Raw genomic sequence first — 26,762 nt, 5'->3', positions numbered from 1 at the left:
CTCAATTGGGAAGAGAAAGAGGGGAGAAAGAAAGAAAACAAATTTGGAAAGGAAGAACCAGTAGAATTCCACTTTTGATTCTGATACTAAGCTACATGAGGTTCTGCCGAAAAAATATGGGAGGTTTAGCCAGGAGAACTGACAAGAGGACCACCACAGTTTTGTTCAAGAATCAGAAGGGCTGTTATGTGGATGAGTCTCAGTCGTCTTGGCTTTAGTAAATGCTTGAGTTATGCCAATGCCAAGCTCTCACTAAAATGGCAAATCAAAATTTATCAAAATATATTGTCTATTGTTTTCATAAAAACTTTTAAAAGCAATAACACAAGGGGAGGGGAGGAATTTGAGGTATACAAAAGTGGCTCCTAGGAAGGGAGCATCTTCCTCTTGTAAAATCTTAGAAGAAGAACCCTTTATTGGGCACATACCTAAAGGAGACTTATCTACGCATGAGTAGGATGAGATGGACTCTGGGGGTCCCTCCCAACTCTGACTTTGTGCCTACCACCAGTAGAGATAAAATACCCCCAGGAGTATCCCAAATGCAAAGGGCTATTTCTTTGGGGATGATCACAGGAGACAAAACAACTCTGAAGGATTAACAGACTTGGGGCAGCTAGGTAGCACAGAGCCCTGGAGTCAGGAGTACCTGAGTTCAAATAGGACCTCAGACAATAATTACCTAGCTGTGTGGCCTTGGGCAAGCCACTTAACCCCATTTGCCTTGCAAAAACTAAAAAAAAAAAAAAAAAAAAAAAAAAAAAAGATTAACAACTACTCAACACAAAGACCAAATCATGGCTCCAGAGGACTCCAAGCCCCTCAAACCTACAGTCAGAGAGGGAATGGCTTCTGGGACAGAAAGACTGATATAATAATAGACTAATGGTCTTGACCAAGGCAGAAATTATTGCTGGAATATCCATATTTGATAGAAGGATTTTATATTTCTTTCTTTTTCAATTCCTTCCACCCCTTCTGATAGGGAGAGAAAATCAATTTTTATCAATTGAAAAACATAATTTAAAAACAAAAATCCTCCGATCTCATGGTATTTCACGTCCTGACTTCCCATTCCATAGTGTAACCAGAACTGCAATTCTTCCACTGGGAGAGAAGAACTTATTCCCCAGCTTCTTTCACCATCCATCATCCCTATCAACCTTGCTGAGCCTAATGGGAGCCACCACCAAGATAAGTTCTTACAGTGTTCCTGGATCCAGAAAGGAAAGATGAAGGGTTTCCAACACCATGTAAAAATTCCAGATCTGGACACATCCAAGTCCAGAACATAAGCAGCACAAAATGAAATGGGAGCCAAGGGGAAGAGTCTACTGGTGTGAAGCACTGTACACACTGATAACCTGTACACACACACACACACACACACACAAACAAAACACTATAGTAGGTTTCTCACTGGTATCCTTGCCTGAAGTGTCTCCTTTGCTCCACAAAGGGGCCAGTCATTTTCCCGACCAAGTAAGTCTACAACCCAGTCAATGCCAGTAACCTCTACTTCCTCTTATTTATTACGGACATACAATGAACATGCCAAGCACCAGAAACAAACTACAGCCCTGACCTTCAAGGAATTTACCCCCTAACCCAGAAAAGAAGGAGGGACAGGGAAATGAAGGAAGATCTGGCCAAGGAAGAGAAAGCTGAGCAAAGAATTACAGCAATCTGGCAAAGAAATCCACCTTCCTCCTGGGCTTCAGAAGACTTTCATGAGCTGGCTCCAGTCTCCCTGTCTCCTCTTCCTCTTTGGATCTCCTTAGTCCTTCCTTTCTTGCTTCCCTCCCTCCCTCCTCTCCCTCTGTCCACACAGGTGTATCATACCTTTATCAAGAGTGCTCTGCCCAAAAGAACACAAATTTTGATCACTGAAACCGCCCAAAGATATCTGGGGGTTTATAGGCTACGACCAAACCTTAAACCCAAATCAATGGCTCTCACAGATTGGCCAACAATAGGTTACAAATGGGTTGGGCTTTAGGCCCTAAAGGCTAGGAGCAAAAGTAAATAGCAGGGGCAGCTAGGTGGGCAGTGGATAGAGCACAGGCCTTGGAGTCAGGAGTACCTGGGTTCAAATTCTACCTCAGACACTTAGTAATTACCTAGCTGTGTGGCCTTGGGCAAGCCACTTAACCCCATTGCCTTGAAAAATCTAAAAAAAAAAAAAAAAAAAGTAAATAGCAATTGTTTTGGTTTTGGCCAGAAACCCTGAGGGTCTTCCCCTACCTCTTTTCTTACCAGCCTAAAACCCAGAATGGTCCCTACCTCAGTGAAACTAAGACCTGGGAAAAACTTAGAAAGGCCCAGGTCTCAGACTGCACCAGGGTTATATCCAGGCATCCTCAACTACATTGGCCACTAGACCCAGGATGGTCTAGAGGCAAGACTGAAGCTGGGAACTGGGCACAGCTTCACAGAATGGATCACCTCCCTGAGGTCATGGTCATCTTCCAGGGCAGCCAGCAGGCCCTTCCCATCCTCCAGTCTAGCCAGTCTCCTCTCCCACCCTAGGTCTTTGCATTCCTCCCCCACCCCTGCAAGTTGGGAGTCACTGTCTAATCTGATATTCTTTAAGTAGGAATTAATACTTCTGGATCTATTTATTTCTTTTATTTTTTATTTTTGGATCTATATGGGGTTTTTTTTAGGTTTCTTTTTTTATTGAAAGGCAAATGGGGTTAAGTGGTTTGCCCAAGGTCATATAGCTAGGTAGTGTCTGAGGCTGGATTTGAACTCACGACCTCCTGACTCCAGGGCCGGTGTTCTATTCACTGTGCCACCTAGCTGCCCTGAGAAATTGGTCTTTTAACCTTTGTTATAAAATGTCAGTCTGCTATGTAAGGCCTATCTCCTACATTGTTTACTTAGCCTGTGTCAATAACATCTGGTCATCTCATTGAGAGCACCAATAAATTCCTTACCTGATCAACAAACCTTAGGAAAAGAGACATCCTGGATGAGCAGAGAGAAAATCCTATTGTTATTTGTAAACCTTTACTCTTCAGTTTAAGTGGAATTCTTCTCAATAGGAATTTTAAGCAAATATTATAAGATTTGAGAGAATCATATGGTAAAACAATGTCATCTATATGAAATCTCATTGGCTGCCTGCCAAAAGTTTCATAATTCTTTATTCATTCTGTATAAAATACTCCCCAAATTTTGTATCAGTGTTGGTCTTCATAAGGATGTTATCTTCCCATGGGTTTTGGCAAGATCCTAGAGAATTAAACTTCCTTTATAAACTTACTTTGTTTTTTCATTTTTAGCCTAACAAAATTATGGTTAACAACATCCTGGCTTACTGAGCTCCACCCAACTCCAGCCTGTCCCCAGCCCCAGATTCCAGCTGCCACCTCCCCACCCAGCTGCCTTGGATTTATTCTGCACATACTTAAGAGAGGGACATGCCTCACCATGTGAAACACGGGTTCTTTGGGGGTAGCAATAGTCGATGCCTATGGATGCCAGCATCTCCTAAGGGACTGGAACATCAGTAGGCACTTAATTAATGCTTGCTGACTAGAAGCCAGCCTAGAAGTCCAGGTGTTCATGAGGTCCAGAATAGTCAAACTATCTCCCTGGTATAGTCAAAGCCTCCCTGCTTCAATTTAGTCAGACCAGAGTGAAGTTTGGTGCCTGGATCAGAGAAGTGAAAAACTCACAACCTCTGACCCATGAGTGCAGGTGTTAAAAGAATTTAAAAAATAAAAAAAAATTCATTAAAAAGTTGCTACAAAGATGAAATAGAAAAAGTTAAGAATTCTTTAAAGGCCACATGGGGGTTGGGCAGACTGTCTAAACTAGATTAGATCCTGGAGGAAAGGAAAGGTAGAAGAAGTAGAAGAGATCCAACCAGTCAAATTCCCTTTACATGACCCTCCAGGCTCAGTGGAAGGGCAGCATTTCAGGAGTGAGACACACATGGTATTAAAGGGGCTCCTATCTACTTTAAGGTGACATTTTACCCCTGAGTAATATAGGCTTGACACAGGTGAGCATGCGGCCAAGGTCAAACAAAAAGGCTAACATTTGAATTGTGCAAAAAAGATGATAAAAATTTGTTTCCAATTGCAGTATTTCTCTGGGCCCATAATGTTGTTACAATAGTGCATTCAGAAGATAGTCTGAGTAGTTCCCCACAGTCATGTCCCCCCAGAAGAAGTACATGCCCCTACAACTGCAATCACCAAAGTTCAGGTCACAGAGAGGAACAACATTCTTCAAACCAGTTTTAAGTTTAGAATTGAGGACCCAAGGAGAAGGCAGACTGAGCTCCAATAATAGAGCTTACAGATTCCTATCCTTGAAATGCCAAGGCATTGAAGTTCCACTTCTGCCATGGGAATGGACTGCCCAGCTAGCAAAAAGCTGAATGGCATCAAGGCCAGCAAACAAACAGGATCCAAGAAATAAGAGCACTTCCCATATGGTTCACTCAAATAGAATAGCTAAGTGTTTCAATTCCAGAAGAAAAAACAATTCTGAAAGAAAGATTTTTGGCAAATGAATGCCTATAAGGAACTTTGATGGCCATTTACTCCACTGAAGAAGGGGGTGAAGGAATCAGGGCCAGGTTTCCATACAATTCATACAATTGCTTAATTGTACATTATTAAAAGTAAACAATGATTTCCTCAATTATCTATGGTGTTCTGATATTAACCTAAAATGGGAATTTCTCGGATTACTCTTAATTTTCTAATTGAACATTATAAAATGTAAATAGCTGCCAAAAGTGTACAGAAGTAAATACAGGGTACAGCTAGGTGGCCCAGTGGATAGAGCACCAGCCTTGGAGTCAGGAGTACCTGGGTTCAAATCTGACCTCAGATACTTAATAATTACCTAGCCGTGTGGCCTTGGGCAAGCCACTTAACCCCACTGCCTTGAAAAATCTTAAAAAATAAAAATAAAAAAAAGAAGTAAATACAGTCTGGATTTGAAACAAATACAATTATTTTCAGGACCTGTTATTTCAAAGGATCAGAAAAGGACTTAAGACCTAACCTAAGGAGGACATATGTCTCACCTAGGGTCCTTTACTATGGAGGATGAGCTAGAGAAAAGAGAAACCTGATGCTCAAAGCAGACGGGAATGACCATGGCCTTCCAGTGAAACAGCAAGGAGGCCTGAACTCTGGATAGAAGGGAGCAGAAGTTGGAGGGGTCTGCAGCCAATAAGACTGGGAGTGTGATGGGGTGGAGAAATGTGGAGAAGTCTTGGGATTATTACCACAATGGTCAACATAGGTAACCAGAAGAATTGGACAGACATGCCCCTAACAGAAAGAGGCAAAGTCAGAAGATTAACAGACTATTGGAGAAGGGTAGGGATGAGGTTCAGTATAGATGGGGGACTAGATAGAGTGGGAAAGGGTCAAGGTCTTTGTGTTATGTCTGAACATGTTTGCTGAGATGAAGGGAGTCACATATTCACAGGCTTCCCACAGATTTGAGGGAGTGAAACTTACTCTCTTATGGTTCCAGCCATATCTGAGGAAGGGGAGGCAGTCCTGTGATGAATCAGGAATTTTACAGATACAGCAAGATGAGACTAACAAGGGTGCTTTGTGAATCTTAGCCAAATTTATGGTCTATCTGTGACCCCCAGAGTCAAGCATTTGGGTCCTGTTCAATTTATTTTCAGACCCAAAGGCACCTAGCCAAAGTTAGATTTCTGAGGAGTTTCTTAGGGCCCAGAAAGGTGTCAAGGACTCTTTCTATACAGGGATTGCACACAAATATCGATATTGTACTTCACAATAAGCAAAGACTTGTGATGAAAAATACCACTCATATCCAGAGAAAGATCTGGGGAGTTTAAATGCAGACCAAAGCTTACTATCCTCAATTTTTAAAAGCTGTCTTATGTATTATGGTTCCCCCCCCATTCAGACTTGATTCTTCTTTCACAACATGATCAATACATTTAACCTATATTAGATTGTTTTCTGTCAGGGGGAGGGAGAGGAAAAGAAAAGTGTGAAACTCAAACTCTTAGGGAAAAAAATCACTAAAAATCATCTTTGCAGGTAGCTGGAAAAATAAATAAAATATTTTATGGATAAATAAACTAAATAAAAACAAAAAGATTGCTGCATCATGATTAGAGATCAGGTCCTGCTAGTACCCTTGGTTTCTCCAATTTTTTTTCATTATTTCCCTTCAGTTTTCTGACCTTGTTTTACCTCCATATGAATTTCATTATTTTTTCTAGTTCTTTATAACAACTATTTGGTAACTTAACTGATTGGGCACTGAAAAGTAAATAATTTGGGTAAGATAGTCATCTTTATTATATTGATCTATCCTACCCATTAACAATTAGTATTTCTCCAAATATTTAGATCTATATCTACAATTGTAGATTTATTTATATAGTTATGCATATTTTTGATAGGTAGACTCCCAAGTATTTTACACATTTCACAACTATTTCAAATGAATTTCCTCCTTCTATCTCTTCCTGAGGGTTAATGAACTAGGGTGTTAAATGGGACAATTTTTGGACATGATAAATAAAGGAACATGTTTACTTTGGTTATGTATATTAGTTATAAGAATATATTTTGCTTTTCTGTTTTCTTCAATGAGGGGAGGAGAAAAAAATGGGAAAGAAATAAAATAGCTTTCTATTAATTAAAAAATAGTTTTACCTAGCTGTGTGGCCTTGGGCAAGCCACTTAACCCCACTGCCTTGCAAAAACCTAAAAAAAAAAAATATTAGAACAAAATTAAAAGGTTGACTAAACTAAAAACAACTTTTTAGATCTTCTAGGTCACATCACTCAACAAAAACTTGTCGAGGACTACATTTAGAATTTAATATTTATTTATGACTACAAGGTAACCCATATTATCAAAAAGTAGAATGATAAAATGTAATAATGATGCAGGGAATTATGGGCATAAATGTATACTATATTTAGAAACATATTTTGTAATCTTTTTCTACACTTGACCTTTACCTTGGCCCTGGCTTACCAGTGGGTCAAGTCAGATACTAGATTACTCATGCTTTGAGTGACATGAGCAGAACCTTATTATAACATTATAAACCTTATTGGAACATTATAAATATTAGAACATTATAAACCTTAATACCATGGGGTGATGATCAACCCTGAAGGACATGCTCACTCCATCAGTTCAACAATCAGGGACAATTTTAGGGGATACATGATGGAGAATACCATCTGAATCCAAACAAGGAATTGTAGAGTTTAAACGAAGACCAAAGCTCATTATCTTCAATTTTTAGAAGTTGTCATATGTATTATGTAATTTTTCTTTCTCTAATGTTTTCTTTCTTCCTTAGGAATCTTTTTTTTCTCTCAATACATTTAATTTTCATCTATGTATATCATAGAAACAAATGTAAAGACTATATCAGATTGCCTTCTATGGGGGGGAGGAGGGGAAAAAAGGGAGGGAAGGGGAAAACTGTAAAATTCAAAACCTTGAAAAAAACTGATTGGTAGAAACTACTATTGTATGTAATTGCAAAACAAGTAAAATTTATATAATAAAAAAAAAGATTACTCATGCCAGATAGTGTGTCACATTAATCCAAGTAGGGGCTCATCCTTCAGCCATAGCTCCTATAGCTGTCTATCCAATACCCTCCCCCAAAGGCCACCTCTTCCCATGGATCCTGAGAGGGTATATCCCAGTGTTAGAGTCCTGCCTTTGACCTCTCTGACTTTGATTTAATCAGTTACTGGCCTGCCTGGCTGGGCTGTGTCACCTAAAACCACATGTCCATTAAAGAACTTTAACTCTCTCTTCATCCTAGGGTCTGTAATTTTAAACAACTTAACTCTCTTAGTTTTATGATCTTTAACATGATAAATTTTAATTCTCTCTTAACTTTATAGTCTCTAACTCCAAAACCACGTGGCCTTTAAGGAACTCTTAGCAATCTCTCACTTTCTTTTGTGTTGGTATTAACTTTTTTTTTTTGGAAGGCAATGGGGTTAAGTGGCTTACCCAAAGCCACACAGCTAGGCAATTATTAAGTGTCTGAGGTCAGAACTGAACTCAGGTACTCCTGAATCCAGGTCCTGTGCTCTATCCACTGTGCCACCTAGCTGGCCCCTGGTAATAACATTTTAATAAATCTGTGTTTTCTTTTACTACTACATTCTGGGATTACAGTCCTAAATTCTTCTATCGAATCGTCCTACAACAATAATGATGCCTCATGAATGGGCTTTGAGGGTCACATGTAGGTCGAACACACCACAACTAGAAGAAAATGTAGATACCTGATATGAAAAACTGACCTGAATAATATATCATGGGAAGAATTTTAAGTCCTGGGAACCTCTTAAAAAACAAAACTGACTTTTAAAAGAAATCATAGACAAAAACTGCCCTAATTAGACCCAAGAATAAAGTGAAGAAAAAAAGAATCTAACAATCACCACCTGAAAAGAGCCTCAAAAGAAAATGTTCCAGGAATGTCACATAGCCAAAGTCCAGAGCTTTCATATTTAAAAAAAAACAATAAATACTGCAAGCATCAAGAGAAGATGTCAGGAGGGGAGGGAAAGGAGGAGGGAGAAAAATATAAAGCTCAAAACCTTACAAAAGAAATAATTATTGAAAAGTACCATTGGGGGCAGAGCCAAGATGGCAATGTAAAGGCAGCATTTCCCGGAAACTCCTTCCCAAAAAAAATTCCAAAAGCCATCAAATTATAACTCTAGCCAAAATTTAGTGGGGCAGAACCCACAGAAAGATTGAATGATACATTTTCCCAGTCCAAGATAACTTAGAAGTTTTGTGGGAAAGGTATGTTGGGAGTTGGAAAAAAGCCCAGCTCAGGGATAACCAGGAACAGCATGAAGGGACAGTGAGAGAACTCTACTACAACAGAATGAGTGTGGAGTGAGGAGCTCTGGATGCAGAACCTGCAGTGAGAAGCAAGAATCAGGGGAAACCAGCCTGCACCTCCAGAGCACAGCCCACTGACCATAAGGGAGTTGGAAGAGACTGCAGAAATCTCTCTGCTCTCCCTGGAGCAGGACTCGGCTATTTGCCCACACTCAGATCCAGGTTGCAGTTTGGCCTTCCATACTAAGATAGAAGGGACCCTCCTCACAGCTCCAGGGCATCTACATATCAAAGCACAGGCAAGAGAGCATAAGACCTTGAAGGAATAAAGGTACCAGTGGGGTGTCCCAATAACTCCCCAAAGCCTTAAAGTATTCTAAATCAGTCATAGGCTGAGGAAATGACAAAAAAAAAAAAAAGAAAGAAAAAGAACAATCTGACCATAGAAAATTACTTTGGTCCCATGATGACAAAATTGAAGCTTCTGTATCCAAAACCTCTAAGAGAAATAGAAAATGGGCTCAGACTACGGATGAGCTCAAAAAAGACTTTGAAAAGCAATTGAGGGAGGTGGAGAAAAACTGGGAGGAAAAATGAGAGTGCTGCAGAAAAATCATGAAAACCAAATCAAAAGCTTGGTGAAAGATACACAAAAAATACTGAAGAAAATAATATGTTAAAAACAAGTTTAAGCCTAATGGATAAAAAACAAAATAAAAGGCAAATGAGGAGAAGAATGCCTTAAAAAGCAGAATTGGCCAGCTGGAAAAAGGAGCTAAAAAAGCTCTTTGAAGAAAATAACTCCTTCAAATGCAGAATGGAACTAAAGGAAGCTGATGACTTTGCTAGAAAGCAGGAAGAAATAAAACTCTTCTTAAAAAAGCCAAAAATTAGAAGAAAATGTGAAATATCTCATTGGAAAAACAACCAACCTGGAAAAAAGATGCAGAAGAAATGATTTCAAAATTACTGGACTACCTGAAAGTCATGACCAGGAAAAGAGCCCAGACTTCATTTTTCGAGAAATAATACAGCAAAATTTCCCTGAGATCCTAGAAGCAGAAGGTAAAAATAGAAATTGAGGGAATTGACCAGTCACCCCCTGAAAGAGATCCCAAAAGAAAAACTTCCAGGAATACTATAGCCAAATTCCAAAACTCCCAAGTCAAAGAAAAAACACTAAAAGCTTCCAGAAACAAACAATTCAACTACCATGACTCCATAGTCAGGATTACACAGGATCTGGCAAAATCTACATTAAGGGTTCAAAGGGATTGCAAAACGTTATTCCAGAAGGCAAAAGATCTTGGTTTACAACCTAGAATCAACTACACAGCAAAACTGAGCACCTTCTTTCAGGGGAAAGATGGACTTTCAATGAAATGGGGAACTTTCGAACTTTCCTATTGAAACAATCAGAGCTGAACAAAAAGTTTGATCTCCAAGTACAGGTCTCTGGTGAACCATAGAGGGGGTGGATAAGAAGGACTAACTATGAGGAACTTAATGATATTGAACTGTTTGTATAACTGCATGGGAAGAAGATATTGATAACTCATATGAACTTTCTCATTTATAAGAGCTGTTAGAAGGAGCATATATAGATAGGGCACAGGAAGGAGAAAAATATAATGGTATAATATAGTAAAAAGATGGAGTCAATGGGTGACAAAGGAAAGTACTGGGAGGAAGAGAAAGGAGGGGAAGGAGCTAAGAAATTTCACATAAGAGTCATGAAAAAGCTTTTTTCAATGGAGTGCATAGGGGGAAACCAGGGGGGAATGAGTGAGCCTTCATTCTCATCAGAAATGGCTCAGAGACTATACCCTGAAGAGATGAGGAAAAAAGGTAAAAACATTACTTGTACAAAAATATTTATAGCAGCCCTGTTTGTAGTGGCAAAGAATTGGAAATCTAGTAAATGTCCTTCAATTGGGGAATGGCTTAGCAAACTGTAGTATATGTATGTCATGGAACACTACTGTTCTATTAGAAACCAGGAGGGATGGGATTTCAGGGAAACCTGGAGGGATTTGCAGGAACTGATGCTGAGTGAGATGAGCAGAACCAGAAAAACACTGTACACCCTAACAGCAACACGGGAGTGATGTTCAACCTTGAAGGACTTGCTCATTCTATCAGTGCAACAATTGGGAACAATTTTGGGCTGTCTGCAAAGGAGAGTGCCATCTGTATCTAGAAAAGGAGCTGTGGAGTTTGAACAAAGTGCAAGGACTATTCCCTTTAATTTAGAAAAAAAAATAGATATCTTATTGTCTGATCTGGTTACTTCTGAGAATTCTGTTCTCTTTAAGGACATGATTTCTCTCTCATCACACCCAAATTGGATCAAGGTAAAACATGGAAACAAAGTAAAGACTGACGGAGTGCTATCTGTGGGGTGGGGGTGGGGGAGGGAAGCAAGATGGGGGAAAATTGTAAAACTCAAATAATATCTTTAATAAAAAAAAAAGAAAAGGCTCAGAGAGGAAATAACATACACACTTAATAGGGTATAGAAATCTATCTTATCCTAGAGAAAAATAAGAAGGGATGGGATGGGTGAGAATGGGGGGAGGGAAGGAGGGAATAGGTGATTAGAAGAGATGGAAGATGGAAGGAGAAGGTACTCAGATGCAATACACTTTTGGAAGTATGAAAGGAGAGAGAGAATAGAATGAGAGTGGGGAGGAATAGAGTGCAGGGAAATACACGAGTAATAGCAACTGTGGGAAAAATAGTGAAGCAACTTCTCTGATGGATTTATGATAAAGGCAACTCACCCCAGAGGCAGAACCATTGAAATCTGAACACAGACTGAAGTACATTTTTTTTTCTCTCTTTCTCACTATTCCTAAGGTTTCTCATCTTCTTGGGGGGGGGGGGGGGTTATGTTTACTCTTATAACAAAATTATTGTAATAATATAAATAAACAAAAAAAAGAAAAGCCATTTATGCTAAGAAGGTATAGTGAAAAATAAATAAAAGTAAAGTTGCAGGTCTTTGGAAAAATAAATTATTTTTTTAAAAATGTCACCTGAGGGCAGCTAGGTGGGACAGCTTGGTGGGGCAGCAGTTAGAGCTCTGGCCCTGGATTCAGTAGTACCTGAGTTCAAATTCATCATCAGATGCTTAATAATTACCTAGCTGTGCAGCCTTGGGCAAGCCACTTAACTCCATTGCCTTGAAAAAAAAAAAACCTAAAAAAAAATGTGGGGCTGGCAGCTAGGTGCCAGTACCTGAGTTCAAATCCAGCCTCAGACACTTAATAATTGCCTAGTTGTATGACCTTGGGCAAGTCACTTAAACCCATTGCCTTAAATAATTTTTTTTTAAATGTCACTTGTCAAAGAATGAAACTAAAGTTCACACAATACCTGGAAGCTCCTAGTAAAAAGAAGATACAGTAGAATGATTTTATATTACAAATATGTTCATTTTGATCTTTAAAAATTGAAAAATAAGATTTGTTTTTTAAAAGCAAAAATAGATCATTTTTAATGCAAACACAGAGGACATGGTATCCAACAATTATGATTGTCAAAAGAGGCTAGAGGTTGGAAAACAGACACCAAACAAAGATGCTTATCATCCTGGAGAATGTCTGTGGGAACCAGGCCTGAGTTTCAGGGTTGCCCAATAGAGCCCCATTGATTATCCTTCCCTAAGGACATGAACTCCATAGAAATTCCAAACAATGCACAATCACACCTAGTGGAACCCCCCAAACAAAACAAATTCTCCAAAGAGATCCCAAAGGATCCCAGCCCCTATAGAAACCATTAACTTCCTGCCTCCTATATCCAAAACCCTACAAAAGACTTGCTCTGTCCAGTACCTACTGCTGGAGTCCTCTTGGAACCAGCCCACGGAAGTTCCTTCCTTCAATAAACAGCTTTGCATTCACTTCCATGTACAGTGCCATTTTCCTTTTTTTTCCAAGGGCTTACCTTTTGACCTTTCAATGTCCAAATAACACAAGAAAGAGTTCCTTAAAGTTGATGATATTCTTCAAGAACTGTGCTCTCAATGGTCCCAGGTCCCTGGAATCCTCGACCTTAATTCATGGTAATTCAAAAGAAGACAAACTCAGTAATCACAAATGAAAAACAAAAGGCAAACATTGAACAATACTCAAACATGCACCTGGATCACTAATTCCCTGACTTATCAGGAAATCAATAGGAACAGACCCTGCAAATGGACATGGACATATGCTTAGGAAGGAAAAGGAGAAAGGGAACTGAATGTGTTAGACTTCTGGCAATCAGCTTAAAGAGTACTTAAAATTAATGAAGAAAATTCTGAATGTAATAGAAACAAATTCTGTTGACTTTCCAATGATGTTAAAATCTTGTTAATTGTGGAAGGCTGTTTGCTCCTGAGATGTAAACTGACCCCTGTTGCTTGTTTCCTGTCTCCCATTTTCCCCTTCACCTAACCTTGGCCATAGATCTGTTGTAACAAGAAATGGCATGTTGAACTTGGGGGGGTCACGAATCTTGGGAAAGAAAAGACCAGTACATAGCTTGCCATTGGAAGATAACTGGCCCAAGGTGCAAGACCACTCCCCAAGTGCCACCCCTTGGTCCAACCTACCGCAAGAAAGGTATTTAACAGGAAGTCCTACTGCTTCTTTGTCTTCTTTTTCTTTGACTCTAACTTCTATCCAGCAGGATGGGGTTTTTCTCACTCTCTTAGACCACATGGAGCACCATGGCCCTCTCCCTGCCATGTGACCAGACTAAGGCAAGTCTCATGGCTGCCTGCCCTTCTCTCTCTCTCTCTCTCTCTCTCTCTCTCTCTCTCTCTCTCTCTCTCCAGCACAACCAACTCTTTCTGTCTTTCCTTATCTCCCTCTCTCTGTCTCAGTCTCTGTCTACCAAGTCTTTTGTTACTTACCCTGTCCTAAAGTACTTGTTGAGCCTTCTAAAGGAAAAGTTTTTTAACCAGTTGGTATTGCTATATTTTATAATAAAATCCTGAGCAGTTTTAAAATCCTGGAGAGCAGGCAAATTCTTTTGTCTTTCACTGGCCCCCAAATTCCTATCCTTATCTGCTTTCTCCAAATTCTGGCAGCAACAATATCAGGGCTTTACCAATTTTCAAAAACTGTCAAAAACATCTTCCAGAGGTTAATATGGTTTTACTACCTAAATGAGGAAGGAAAAAGGCAAAAAAAAAAAAAAAGCCAATGCCATCATTAATATTAATGCCAACATTTAAATAAAATCTTAGTTAAAAAAGACTTGGACAATTATCAAAAAAATTGTGACCAATCTGAAACACCCTAAACTACATGATTATCACAATATTCAAAAAATGGTTTTTAACAAAATACCCATTTATACCTAAAATCATAAAGACTTAATTTTAAAATAATTGCCTGAAAAACCAAAAACAACCACTATTTATGCAAAACCTAAAGCTATCACTATTTATAATTGAGAAGTGCTAAAAACATGACAGTCATGAGAATATGGACTATCTCTGCTGTCTATAAAATGTTGACAGGTCTAGAAATGCTAGTGATAACAATGACAAGAGAAAAAGGAGAAATCCTGCCAAGGAAGAGCAAATGAATCCTATCTGGTAGTGAGATGATGATTTTCTTAATAAAAACAAAACACTCCTAAGAGGAAGCAGTCTCTGATAGGAAAGTACAGAGAGCTTCAAAGAAAAAGAAGCCCCCCCCACCCAAAAAAAGTGTTTCCCTAAGTCAAAGCTGTCTAAAGTGTCTTATTTTCCCCACCCCACCCCATTCATTTCCATATAGCTATATGGTTCCATAGCTTATTTTAAGAATCGCCCCATTTTGTTCACACACCTTATCTGCACTCTCCCATTAATGCTTTTAATACAAGTAACATACAATAGGTTGTGCCCTGGAGTCCTGATAATACCCTGTTCAGATAAAACAGTCTGCCTCCTTCACCCTCCCATGTTAACCCAGAAAACTCAGTAAAATGGTAATTATTCCATCAGATTAGCCTTAATTCACAATAATGGAACGTTGACCAATCCACTTTTTGCCCTATCCCCTATCCTGTTCCTCATTTCTTGAAAACTACATAAACATTATGTATTGTTTATTCAGGGAGTCTCTGCTTCTTCAATAAGCTTCCCTAATAGGGGTGAACTCAATAAACCTTAATTTGTCTAAAGAATAAAACAAAACAAAAAACACCAAGCATCAGTAAATAAACCATTAACAAAAAAAGGCTACCAAAAATTGCATTAAATTCACCAGCAGTTCTACATAGCAATAATAATGAAGTAGAAAAGGAAATTTCATTTAAAATAACTATTAAGTGCATAAAATGGTAGTCAATCTACACAACTCAAGTGAGAAATACAATTATAAATGCTTTCTAAGGAAATTAAGAATGACTGAATAGTTTGGAATATAACATTTGTTGTCAGATGCAATATATTGGGGTTTTTTTTTGGGGGGGGGTTAGGTTTTTGCAAGGCAAATGGTGTTAAGTGGCTTGCCCAAGGCCACACAGCTAGGTAATTATTAAGTGTCTGAGACCGGATTTGAACCCGGGTACTCCTGCCTCCAAGGCTGGTGCTTTATCCACTACACCACCTAGCTGCCCCAATATATTGGTTTTGTCATTTTTCTTTTACTTGTCCCATTTTTGTTACAAGGAAAGGCACACTAGGTTAGAGGAAGCTATATAGATCTGATCTAAAAAAAAAATCACATGAATCATGGTAAAAGCAACAACTGCCAAGGTCCCTGCCAAAGAGGGGATGCTATTTGGTCCCCAAGACTCCAACAGTTCAGAAGATTAAGGTCTGAAGCACTTGGTCACCTTCTAGCTCCCATCTATAGCATACACAGGCCAGAAGATAAGGAGCAGGGAGAGTGTCTTCAGACCTGGCACCCTTCTAGAAGCAAGAAGATAGGGGATTGGTAGGGCATCATCATGAACTCCTCTTCTAGGCTACTGTAAAGGAAGCAGCTCCTGATTTTATAAGTGGGCCTGGAGTTGAAGAGCTAGGAAGACCCAGACATCCATAGGTGACCTGACAGTCTCCTCCTATCCCTTCTCAGTAACAGTTTCAGTAAGAACACAGTTCCCCAAGTTTGGAGAAGATAGAATGAGATGTCTATAAGGCTCTTTGTAAGCTGTAAAATGTTCTATCCATTAATAATTGTTATTATTGTTGTTGTGAAATGCCCTCCTATTAAATGTTCATACTGATGCCCTGGCAATACTGGGCAGAGTCAGGTGTCTCCCTGCAAAGCCCATCTTGTGTAACTTAAGGGAGAGTTAGGTTTTTTTAAATATCCCTGAAAAACATGTTACTTTATGCTTCCATGGCATCTTTACAATAGCCTCTAGATCACAAACTCTTCCCTATACTGTCCATCCTGTGTTTAGTAAACGTTCCCAAGTCTTGACCAGAAACAGCTGTTCCCAATGAAGCACACAACAATGTTATCCAAATAATGACCAACAATCCTTGATGATTTCTAAATTGATTTCCGACCCCCCACCCCACCCCAATTCCTCCCTAATCTCTCCCAATTCACCTTTCCTTTCTTGCTTTTGCTTTTAAAAGGTTTTTCCCTGTCGTCAAAACCTGGCTAGTTCTCAGCCCACTTGGAGAGAAGTCTCTGTCTCTCATAACTCTAGTTTTACAGGCTACTAGAACCCAAACCCATTAACTTCAACAGTATGGTGTGGCAGGAGCTCTGAGTACTGTCCAGACTAGGCTAACAATTTCTTTAAAGATATTCCAAAACTCATTTGGTTCAGGGCACTGACCTTTAGGGCCTTTCATGAGGACCACAGTCCTCACGTCAGCTCCATCCTAAGGTTTGACTGGCAAACCAAGACAGAGCTGGAGGGTTGAGTCCAAGAAAATTGAGGCTGTATCCTTGCTGAGGATCCTTTCCACATTATGGCTAAGGATATTTCCTTCTGGAAATTGCTACATGGGGACTTCAGGTGCCACCCAGACAGAGCGTGAACTCCCTCGATACCTCCCAAATTTCCCTCCAAACAACTTGCAAGCCCCCCTTAGAACTCACTGAGAAGCTAGGCAGCAGCTTGCCAGTCCTGCAGGAAAGGTCAGTCTCAGTGGGTGAGAGGGGAGCCAGGGTCTAAAGCAGCAGGAGCCAGCCTCACAAGAGGGAAGAATGCAGCAGCAGGCACCCTGCTCCAACAGCCTGGCCCTGCCCACCAAGCCAGCAGCCCAGCAAGGCCCCAGTCCAGCCCAACCCCTGCACAGATAAGATCTGAAGACTGGGGAAAATATTCATTGCTCAAGAGTAGGCCAAAAGAATATAACAAAAAATTGCAATCCTACCTAAATGTGCCACACCAATCAAACTACTAATTATTTTATAAAGCTAAAACAAATAATGACTGGAGGAACAAAAGATCACAAATATCAAGGAAAATCAATGAAAAATAAAAGTGAAGGAAGGTGGTCTACCAGGGCCAGACCTCCAACTGTGTTATAAAAGCAGTAATTATCAAAACAAGCTGGTATTGGCTAATGTGAGAAATGTAGGGTGTTGGTCTTCACAGAGTGTGGAGGGGAGCCTTAGGGAATCCATTACAAAAGGGGAAGTTGTGGGAAATATAGGGTGATGGTCTTCACAGGATGTGGAGGGGAGCCCTTAGGGAATCCATTACAAAGGGGGAATGACCCAGCCAATCACAAGACTGGAAGAGTCTTCCTAATCCCATTCCAGGGATACCAAACCCCAAAGGTCAAGAGTGACCTAGAGATCTTGACCTAATGCTACTGAGTCTGCACAATTAGGTAATTGAATATTAACCCACACACCCCCTGTGAGGCTTGGGGTTCTTTTGTATATCACTCATTGGATAATGTGGGGGGATCATATTAGGGGCATATCATGGAATGGGCAGACCTTTTAAATTGTAACTCAAACTCTGAGAGCCAGTAACATCCAAAAGGGAGGGGAAAGAGTTTCTGAGGACAATAAATTACCTGACTCCTGAGACTAAGGTGTGCCTCATGCCTAGGAGTGAGGTACCCTATCTTATAAGGTGTATCTTGCAAGGTTCCGTGAATAAAATGTACAATTTTCTCTCTAGCAGGTTTTTCTTTACATTCATTTATAACAGCTAAGAAATGCAAAGGTGAAACAGATTAGCTAGACAATAAATGACCAGAGTAATCTAGTATACAATATACCCAAAGATTCGAGCTTTTGTGCAACAAAAACTCAGTATTTCACAAAAGCTGCAGGAAAATCGGGAAAACAGTATGGCAGAAACCAGATCAACATCTCAAACTGTATAACAAGATATGATCAAAATTGGTACTTGATTTAGACATAAAGAAAGAGTCCCTAAGCAAATTAGGAGAGCAAGGAATAGTCTACCTGTCAGAGGTAAAGAAAAGGAAAGGACCAAACAAAATAAAGAGGGCATCATGAAATGGAAAAATGTAGCCCTTAGATTATATAAAATTTAAAAGATTTTGCACAAAATCAATGCAACCAAAATTAAAAGGAAATCAGAAAGCTGGGAAACAATTTTTTATAGCCCTGTTTCTGTTAAAGGTCCCATTTCTAAAATACAGAGTCAAATTTACAGGAATACAAGCCATTTCCAATTAATAAATGATCAAAAGATATAAACAAGAAGTTTTCATAAAAAAGAAATCAAAGTTATCTCCCACAGTACAAGGTAAGAGGCAGGTCAATTAACTTTTAGTAAAATACCCTGCCCCCCCCAAGGACTCAGTAAATCCCACCCCCAGACACAAAAGCCCCTAACAACAAAACAAATACCTATTTTAGTCTGAAAGGATTAAGCCTTTGATCTACCCCATCCCTCCTCTACATCACTATCCCACTAGCTCTTGAAGTTATAGCCCCAATCAATATATACCTAAATTACCTCATTTCTGATCCACTCCCACCCCTGTCTCTGTAATCTTTAAAAACTAAGGTCATTCCTCAGCCGAGTTATACAAAAATATTTATAGTAGTTCCTTTTGTGGTGGCGAAGAATTAGAAATCAATTGGGAAATGGTTGAACAAGTTGTGCTATGATAGTGATGAATTATTTTTGTCTTATAATGACAAGCAGAATGAGTACAGAAAAATCTGACTTACATAAACCTATGCAAAGTAAAGTGAGCAGAACCAGAAGAACACTGTACACTAACAGCAATATTATAATGATGATCAACAATGAAAGTCAGCCATTCTCAGTAAGACAATTCTAAAGGACTCATAATGAAACATGCTATTTACCTCCAAAGAGCTGATATTGTGTGAATACAGACAAGTATATTATTTTTCATTTTCTCATTGCTTTTGTGTTGCTTTGTTGTTCAAGACTTCTTGTACAAAAGACTAAGATGGAAATGTTTTACACAAGTATAATCTCTGTCTAATCTAATCCAAAGATTTCTAATCAGAAATCAGTCTTTTAACCTTTAATTAATAGTTATATCAGTCTGCTATTTAAGGCCTGTCTCCTACAATATAGACTTGGCTGGCCTGTGTAAATTACCATCTGGTCATCTCATCAATAGCACCAATGAATTCCTTATCTGATCAACAAACTTCAAGATAAGAGACCTCTTGGATGAGAGAGAAAATCCTGTTATACAACTTATACCTAGAATAAATCCAAAAAAGGGAAACTTCTAGACAAGCTTCTTAGTCAAGTGGGATTTCTGTTGGTACTTCTCTTTAGAGATCAGGAATTCAAATGGTCTAAGTCATTAAACCCCAAACCCTAAACCCTCAAGCTCTCACAGACTGTCAATAACAAGTCCCAGAGTATGGAATCTGAAGGTTTAGGTTATGGAATCTGAAGGTTTCCAGCCTAAGTGGAATTAATAATAATAGGAATTTTAAGCAAATATTCTAAGATTTGAGAGAATCATATTGTAAACCATGTCATCTATGGGAAATCTCACTGGTTACCTAACTCTGTTTTTAATTCTTTGTCATTTTGTATTAGCATTGGCATTCAAAAGGATGCTAATCCACCCATGGGTTTTTGGTAAGATCCTAGAGAATAAAACTTCATTTATAAAACTTTGTGATTTCATTTTAGACTAAGAAAATTATAGTTAACACCCATATGGGATTGATTATCATCTCAGGAAGAATTCAGGGGGTGGGAGGAAGAAAGAGAATTTGGAACTCAAAACTTTTTTTAAGTGAATAATAAGCATGTGCCTGGGGGAAAATATTATTTTAAAAATAAAAGAAATTGCTACATGACCTAGAATTTTCTTTTTGTTCAAATTCCAAGCCTAAATTCCCTGGTATGAAATACCTAAATCTATCTATAACAGATCTAGTCCATGAACATAACTCATTTCTCTCCAATTACAATCCCTGAAATCTAAATTCACATCTCCAGCTACCCATGATATCTTGAAGCAGCTGACCTGCAGACCTCTTAAATTCGACAAGTCCAAAATGGAACTCATTATCTAATCTGTTTGATATTCAAAGGTCTCATCTGTTCCCATTGTTGCAATTATAACTTACTCCTCCTTCCCCACCCAAATACTCCACCAATCAAAGACACTAGCTTCCCTGCCTTCCCTTCAGAGGTAAGGAGGTTGACAGGAGTTCTGAACCCCCTCCCCTGATTTTGAATGGAAACAATTGCTAATCACACTCTAAACCTTCAGATTCCATACTCTGGGACTTGTTGTTGGCAATCTGTGAGAGCTTGAGGGTTTAGGGTTTGGGGTTTAATGACTTAGATCATTTGAATCCCTAGTCTCTAAAGAGAAGTACCAACAGAAATCCCACTTGACTAGAAAGCTTGTCTAGAAGTTTCCCAATCTAGAATGCTATGGCCTCCCCTCTATTGATTTTTCTGACTTATTCTTGGTGTAAGTTGTACACAGCTATTTGCATGTTGTCTCTCCTTGAGAAGGTTGATTTGTAGAAAGCAGGGATCATGGGGGGAAGCTCCCATGGGGTGCAAGAGGTAGGTAGGGAAGGAAGGTGGTCTTTCTTTCTTGCCCCTCCCTGGCAAGGTCTCAGTAAATCGTGCCCGAGAAGCAAAAACCCCTTAACAACAAAACAATGGATCCACCCCACAGCTGCTGCTCCTGCACCTTTTCAGGACATAGCCTTACAAGTAGGCCCTCTGTCCAAAGGAATATAAATTTCAATTGCTCATACTTCTCAAGGTACCTTGAGTTAGGGGGCTAGGTTTTTTCCTTCCCTACCGATTTCTTCTATCATTCCCCCATTTCAAAAACTTAAGACTATTACCTCTATGGTCACATTTAGCTTTCATTTATAATTTCTTGAAGCTTTGAAGAACTAGGCATTGATAAAGTCCATTGGGATTCAAATAGGGCTATTGGATAGTCTTTAAACCCAAATCACTCAGGCTCTCACAGATTGGCCAATAAGAGTCCCAGAATAAGGGATTTACGGAAGGCTTAGAGAGAATGTGAATTCTATTCAAACCAGAAATCTCGGCCCATTCTTTGAAGAAAGCAAACAACACCAATCATAAAAGATGCTGACCTAACCTTTAATTACTGAATGGGTGTGGCTATGAAAAAAAAAAGTTTTTCCATTTTTGAAGACCACCATATCAGGGAGGTGATGCCATGACTAGCATGTGAAATTGAATTTGAGTGAGGGGGGCTGTGCTAAGTTCACCAGCCTCACTTTCTCCTCCAGGTCCAGGTGCCAGCATGATGGCCCTCTATGCGAGGCAATCAGAGTTAAGTGACTTGTCCAGGGTCACACAGCTAGTAAGTACCAAATGTTTGAGGCCAGATTAGAACTCCTGTCCTCCTGAATCCACTGTGCCATCTAGCTGCCCATGGAGAAACAGAGCTGAGAGACCTTAGTTTAAAAAGCGGAAGGGCTGCTCCTAGGACCTAGAGCTTGATGACTGGATTCCTAGGATTTGGGAAGCCCTGCCCTTCACAAATCCCTGAAGCTGTTTTTCAGTGCTTTACTAGAGGACTGGAGGCACCCATTTAGCCCCTCCAGATCTGGAGTGGTCTGAGAGGAAAAGCCAAGAGAGCCAGATTTGCTATTTTGTTGTCAGATAGCACACACTGTGGGGCTGTGCCTGGCCTTGCTGGTGCCAAGGTGCCCAGGGGCCTCAACAAGGTGCCATGGCCTGTGGCAGCATTCAAACACAGCTGACAAAAGTCCTGTTTCCTTCCAATCCGGCCATGGGTTGGAATGATGGAATGATTCCAGACAAGGCAGAGGGAGAAGGATGCCTGCACTACATTCCACTCGCTAGAATAAACATAATGTGAAAGTCATGTGCCTTGGACAACATTGAAGGTGTTTCATGCACCACTGCTTGCTAAGGCCCAGAGGTCAAAACAGGAGCTCCACATATCAACGTGTGTCCAAGGAATAAAATACAACACACAGCATAGAAGAATGCAGGCCAATGATGATATCTTTCCAGAAACTCTGGGGAAATCTTTCTATATCTTCTCAGGCTATGTTCTACAGAGAAGAGTATTTTCTAGAAGGGTAGATATCCCACACACCTCCCTTTAAGCTCATCTGATGCCATTCCTGGCCTTGATTCATCTCCCTCCCTGATAGTCTTATCAACTGGGGGTGGGGGGGTACCAGAGTATACAGAGCACCAGGCCTGGAGTCAGGAACACTCATCAACCTGAGTTCAAATCTAGTCTCAGGTCAACAAGTCACTTCACTCTGCCTGCCTCAGTTTCCTCATGTGTAAAATGAGCTGGAAAAGGAAATGGCAAACCACTCCAATATCTTTGAAAGAAAACCTCAAATGGAGTCATGAAGATGACTGAACAGAATTCCCATTGTTGCTCTACTCATTAGACTACGGTGACTTGGCTGACCAAGCAGGTCAAACTATAAACCAGGAAAGACTTCAAAAGGAGGGGTGTAAAGTCCTAATGAATTTAGACTACTCCCTAAGAATTTATCCCTCCTTAATGATAGTATACCTTCATTTATTCAACTATTGGGGGCCTGACAAGTTGGCAGAGTTGGCTCGAAAATATTAGTAAGGAGGGCTGCCAATACTGCCTATGAGATATACCCCACCTGTCCCAAGCATAATATATCCAAGTCACGGATGCCAGCTCAAGGACAAGTTCCTCTCTCAGATGTGTCTTTTGAAACTTGGCAGATCTACTTCATTCAACTGCCATCTGCTCTTGGTTACAAAAAATGTTTTGGTTATGTTCTGTATGTTTTTCCTGTGGGTGGTAGTATTTCCCAGTCACAGCCTCTAGGATAGCAAAAACCTTCTTAGGAAAAATTCTTTTATGGGTTTACTAAAGAAATACACTGTGATGAAGGTAGCCATTTCACAGGAGCTTCATTGGCTAAGCTGCAGCACCTACCTTGTACCTATCACCCCCAATCTTCTGGAATGCTTGAAATAATCAATAGAATACTTAAGACCTCCCTTAAAAATTTTCTGAGGAGTTAAGTATCCCCTGTCCAAAATGTTTCCTTTACCTATGCTAAGCCTTAACTCTTGACCATTTTGGTTCTCATAAGCTCAGTCCCTATCAGATAGTAACAGGTTGCTGTCAATGCCCAAATTCCCTGCCCTCAAGGGTGGGAAGGAGCAGCTAAGGCTCTCTCCTGCAACACTGTACTGGCATGGCACTGAAGATAACAGACTTACCAACTTGTCTCACACTCTCATGCTTAAGATATTCCAGTTGAGACTAAACCGCTGATCCAACCCAGTGATTGGGTTGAGTGGAAGACAGCTCCAAGAGCACCCATTGGAGGTGTGGTGGAAAGGTCCTTTGGAAGTTCTGCTCACCACCCCCACTGCTGCCAAGCTCCTAGGCTTAGTCATGGATCAATCTGACACACTTAAAAGGGCAAGACCCCCCCCCCAACTTGGATTGTGGAACCCACAGGTAACCTGACCTGGAAACTCAAACAGGATCTGAAGCAGCCTGCATCTGAGGTAGACTGCTCTATCCAAGACCCCCCAGGTCAAGGAAAAAAACACAACTGATGTAGACCATGGACTCAAGAAGCAGGACCTGGTATGAGATTTGCAGTTCGTCTATGAATAAAGATTTTTATTTCTCCTTGCTATATTCACCTAGTTTTAAATGATTCATGGAAATAGCAGTTTTTTTTCCTTTCCCAAAACGCCCAAATATATTCAAGCTTTAAGTTGTAGTGAAGGAGAAATTTTTGCTATTTAAGGATAGGATTCTTGGGACTATAATTTGTTTTGAGTTTTTTTTTAAGGTTTTTTTTGCAAGGCAATGGGATTGGTTAAGTGGCTTGCCCAAGGACACACAGCTGGGTCATTAGGAAGTGTCTGAGGCCACATGTGAACTCAGGTATGACTCCAGGGCACTGCGCCACCTAGCCGCCTCTGTTTTGAGTTTTGATGACTAGGACATCTGAATGGTCATGGAGCCAGCACTAGAAAATGGCCCGTGTGGCCGTCCGAGGCCGCTAGGGTGTTGTGTCCAGACCCAGGAAAGGTTGTGGGGATGCCCTGGGAAGGAAGACCCTCTGGCCCCTATCTCCCCTGGATGTGACTTGTCTTCTGGAACAGAAAGATTCTGGAGACTGGAGCTTTTGGCTGCCACAGCACTGGCCACACCAGTGCCGAGCTGGGTTGGGCCGGGCCGGATTGGAAGCGGCACTGTCACGACCACCGACCTCTGCCCTTTTCACAGCGCTCGCAGGTGAGCACCAGGCTTTGCAGCCCTCTAGCAGGTGCCCACGAGGCCGCGGCCCTCTAGCAGGTGCCCACGAGGCTTTGAGGCCCTCTAGCAGGTGCCCACGAGGCCGCGGCCCTCTAGCAGGTGCCCACGAGGCTTTGAGGCCCTCTAGCAGGTGCCCACGAGGCCGCGGCCCTCTAGCAGGTGCCCACGAGGCCGCGGCCCTCTAGCAGGTGCCCACGAGGCTTTGAGGCCCTCTAGCAGGTGCCCACGAGGCCGCGGCCCTCTAGCAGGTGCCCACGAGGCTTTGAGGCCCTCTAGCAGGTGCCCACGAGGCCGCGGCCCTCTAGCAGGTGCCCACGAGGCTTTGAGGCCCTCTAGCAGGTGCCCACGAGGCCGCGGCCCTCTAGCAGGTGCCCACAAGGCTTTGAGGCCCTCTAGCAGGTGCCCACGAGGCTTTGAGGCCCTCTAGCAGGTGCCCACGAGGCTTTGAGGCCCTCTAGCAGGTGCCCACGAGGCCGCGGCCCTCTAGCAGGTGCCCATGAGGCTTTGAGGCCCTCTAGCAGGTGCCCACGAGGCTTTGAGGCCCTCTAGCAGGTGCCCACGAGGCTTTGAGGCCCTCTAGCAGGTGCCCACGAGGCTTTGAGGCCCTCTAGCAGGTGCCCACGAGGCCGCGGCCCTCTAGCAGGTGCCCACGAGGCTTTGAGGCCCTCTAGCAGGTGCCCACGAGGCTTTGAGGCCCTCTAGCAGGTGCCCACGAGGCTTTGAGGCCCTCTAGGAGGTGCCCACGAGGCCGCGGCCCTCTACCTGTCAGGCTGCGAGGCCAAAGCCGAGGCGCGCCTGGCGGAAGGGGGGCGCCGGGAGGCAGGGTGCCCGGCCCGCTTCACGGCCGGTGCATCACGGCCCGGTGCAGTCCGCTCCGCCGCCCCGGCCAACCCCGCCCGGACTCCGCCCCCCGGGCCCCAGGGGCCGGCTCCTCGCCCCTCCGTTACCTCCCCGCGTGTCCAGCTCCGCGCGCACTAGGCAGCGGCCGGCCCCTTGGCTTCCGGCCGCCCAGCTGAGGCCTCAAGCCCCGCCCTCGACGCGCTCCCACTCTCTCAGGGGCCGGGTGGCGCCTCCCTAGGGCTCTCCTGGCGCGGAACCCGCCCAGCAGCGGGCCCGGGCCTGAGGCGCGCGGGGAGGGGCCCGAGGCAGCTCCGCCTCGGCCGTGGCCCGGCCCTCGGGCGCCCGCGTCGCGCGCGGACCGCGTCGGCGGCGCGTGCCCGAGGAGGCGGGGCCGCCGCGCGCGCCCGGGCTGGGCCTTCCCCCCCCCACCCCAGCCCCGGCCCCTGACCTCGCTCCTGACCTCCAGTGCCCCCGCCCGCTCGGCCGCGCGCGCGCGCGCGCCAGCCCTCACAGATTCCCCCGACTCTGCGGCCGCCCGCCTGACGTCAGCAGTCTGCGCCAGTCTCTCGGACGTCTCGCGCACGCGGCACCCAGGCGCGCGCGTCGCGCAGGCCCCTCCCCTCCCCCCACGAGCCTCCCGAGCCGACTCGACTGCCTCGGGAAGGACGGGCCCGCCCGACGGGCGACGTCATGCGCACGCTCCCGCCCGCCCCCCTGCACGTCATACGCACTCCCCTCGCCGACACCCGCCGCCCGGGCTCTGGCGGAACCTCCGGCCGGCCGCCCTCGCACGCAGGCGTGCGCGCCCCTACGTGAGGCTCCGCGCGCGCTCCCGCCCTCCCTCCCTCCCTCCCTCCCTCCCTCCGGGGCTGAGGCGGCTCCGGGGCCCGCCCGACATCCCTCCATCCTCGACGGAGGAGACGGAGCGGCGGCTAGGGATGCTCGCGCCCGGAGGCGAAGGGGCGGCGGCGGTGGCGGCCAAGGGCATCCGCGCACAGGAGGGCATGGCGGCAGCGCGGACGTGAGTACCCGGCGCGGAGGGGGAGGGGGAAAGTGGAGAGCGGGGAAGGAGGGGAGGGGCTTGGGTGGGGAGGCGGGGCGGGGCGGGAGGGGGCGGGGCCAGGCCGGCTGAGAGGAGAACGAGATCGGGCTGGGTGGGTGTGGCCAACGAAGGCAGGGCCCTTGAGGGAAAGGGGTGGAACAGGTGGTATAGGCTTAGCCAATAAGGAGGAGAAGCCGGCCTGTTGTAGGGGCCGTGACCAATCAGGAAACAGGGTGTGGCCACGATCGAGTGGGTGGGGCACGTGGGGTGGGCCAATGATGGGAACTGTGGAGCTGGACTGGATGAAAGTAGCCAATGAGA

The 26,762-nt window shown here is 42.9% G+C and overlaps 2 protein-coding genes across 15 annotated transcripts in view; one reads left to right on the top strand and one right to left on the bottom strand.

The window, feature by feature from the left end:
* Window positions 1-25,719, bottom strand: part of WRN (WRN RecQ like helicase) — a 103,593-nt gene extending 77,874 nt beyond the window's left edge. The window contains exons 1-2 of one of the 7 annotated variants that reach the window (XM_074228286.1): window positions 25,507-25,719; window positions 12,811-12,917 (exon numbers count right to left, since the gene is read on the bottom strand). The gene's annotated coding sequence lies outside the window, so the exon portion shown is untranslated. Of the gene's footprint in view, window positions 1-6,677; window positions 6,815-9,837; window positions 9,912-12,810; window positions 12,918-16,641; window positions 18,594-25,506 lie in introns of those variants that run through there. The other 6 variants (XM_074228287.1, XM_074228285.1, XM_074228288.1 and 3 more) reach the window with 6 other exon arrangements.
* A 428-nt stretch (window positions 25,720-26,147) lies between these two features.
* Window positions 26,148-26,762, top strand: part of PURG (purine rich element binding protein G) — a 29,855-nt gene continuing 29,240 nt past the window's right edge. For 3 of the 8 annotated variants that reach the window (XR_012476829.1, XM_074228282.1, XM_074228281.1), the window contains exon 1: window positions 26,149-26,420. The gene's annotated coding sequence lies outside the window, so the exon portion shown is untranslated. Of the gene's footprint in view, window positions 26,421-26,762 lie in introns of all 8 variants that reach the window. The other 5 variants (XR_012476830.1, XR_012476831.1, XM_074228284.1 and 2 more) reach the window with 3 other exon arrangements.

The sequence above is a fragment of the Macrotis lagotis genome, chromosome 3, assembly GCF_037893015.1.
Source record: "Macrotis lagotis isolate mMagLag1 chromosome 3, bilby.v1.9.chrom.fasta, whole genome shotgun sequence".
Lineage (NCBI taxonomy): Eukaryota > Metazoa > Chordata > Mammalia > Peramelemorphia > Peramelidae > Macrotis > Macrotis lagotis.
This window is presented reverse-complemented; position numbering and strand designations above follow the sequence as displayed.